Genomic DNA, 1,729 nt, shown 5'->3' with positions numbered 1-1,729 from the left:
CATGACTTTTCAACCTGATCATTTCTTTCTTATATGTTTCCAGATTAAAGAGTTTTCTTAGCCATTCCCCTGAATGAACTTCCAGAAATAAAGAGTGCTCCCTTCCTCTGAGAGGCCTTTAGAACACCACCATAAAGTCGAAATGAGATGGAGTTTTAAGTTACATTTGTGGGCAGTCAGAGCAATCACACATTAATTCTGCTGAAAGGAACAGAAAACTGGCCCATAAAACATGTGAATGCTCCTGGAAGCCAACCGGTCTGTAATTATTCCTAGTGGGAATTCCTGGCAGAGGGGCCTCATGAGAGCCAAAGCGGACAGTGGGTGAGCTGCTTGGAGATCTTGTTTGCTTATCTCCATGTGGGCACACAGTCTTTGGAAAACTAATGAAAAGAGACTCTAAACCTCCCTCTATATGAGGAAGGCTCCCAGCCTACAGTTCCATTCTTGTACCTCTGTTCAGCTCAATCAAAGCCAGCCTCATAGATCCACCTCACTACATCCTCTTTCTGCCTCATGAGAAAAAAGTCTGTTCTGCCAATGATAGTTTTCCCTGCGTTCTGAGAATATAACCTGCTCTGATTGCCAGCAACATTTCCTTAATGAGTTGGCTGCACTAGCTGTCTTTCATGTCATTAGCTTCTCTTCATCCTTCAGCCCACCATTCCAGCTTCTAACCCTGCCACTCCCTGAAACTGCCCTTGCTAAGGCTTCTTCCCCGGGAAACCTTCCATGTGCCTCTCCATGATCATATCCTCCTTCTCCTCTAGAGGAAACCACCATACTAAATTTTGGATTATCTTTTTTGGCTTTCAGCTTGGAGCAGGTGAAGGTGCAACTCACTTCAGTCATCCCAAATCCAGGTTCATCTGACACCAGCTGCGTCCACCATGCCACCTAAGTTTGACCCCAATGAGACCAAAGTTGTATACCTGTGGAGAAGTCAGTGCCACGTCTGACCTGGCCCCCAAGATCGACCCCCTGGCTCTGTCTCCCAAAAAAGGTTGGCACCTGTAATTGAAAGGATCTGAGGATTACAGTGAAACACTATTTAGGACAGACAGGCCCAGATTGAAGTAGTACCTTCTGCCTCTGCCCTGATTATCAGAGCCCTCAAGGAACTGCCAAGAGACAGAAAGAAGCAGAAAAACATTAAGCACAGTGGAAATACGACCTTTGATGAGATTGTCAACATTGCCCAACATATGCAGCACTGATCCTTAGCCAGAGAACTCTCTGGAACCATTAAAGAGATCCTAGAGACTGCCTGGTCTGTGGGCTGTGATGTTGGTGGCCACCACCCTCATGAAATAGACGACATCAACAGTGGTGCAGTGAAATGCCCAGCTGGTTAAAAACTACAAAGGAAACATTTCAAAGGAAATATTTCAATGAAGGATCATTTGACAACCAAAAAAAAAATGTTGCCTGTGTGTATTAATAATTCTCTTATCACAAATATATATATCCCTAAACACAACATTGTACAGTTTTGCCTAGTTTTGAACTTTTTTTGTAAATGGAATCATTCTGGGGGAGCCTAGGTGGCTCAGTCAGTTAAGTGACCAACTCCTGATTTCAGCTCAGGTCCTGATCTCAAGGTTTGTGAGATTGAGCCCCATGTAGGGCTCTGCGCTCAGCGGGCAGTCTGTGCGTGCGGGCATGCTCTCTCTCTCCCGCTCTCTCACTAAAATAAACAAATCTTAAAAAAAAAAAAAAAAAGGAATCA

At 44.5% G+C, this 1,729-nt stretch overlaps 1 pseudogene; it reads left to right on the top strand.

Moving 5' to 3' along the window:
• The first annotated feature begins 890 nt into the window (after positions 1-890).
• Positions 891-1,474, top strand: LOC118001465 (annotated as a pseudogene).
• Positions 1,475-1,729: the final 255 nt, after the last annotated feature.

The sequence above is a fragment of the Mirounga leonina genome, unplaced genomic scaffold (assembly GCF_011800145.1).
Source record: "Mirounga leonina isolate KUSES-001 unplaced genomic scaffold, KU_Mleo_1.0 Mir_53, whole genome shotgun sequence".
NCBI lineage: Eukaryota > Metazoa > Chordata > Mammalia > Carnivora > Phocidae > Mirounga > Mirounga leonina.
The sequence above is the reverse complement of the archived record's forward strand: the minus strand, read 5'-3'. Positions and strand labels throughout refer to the sequence as shown.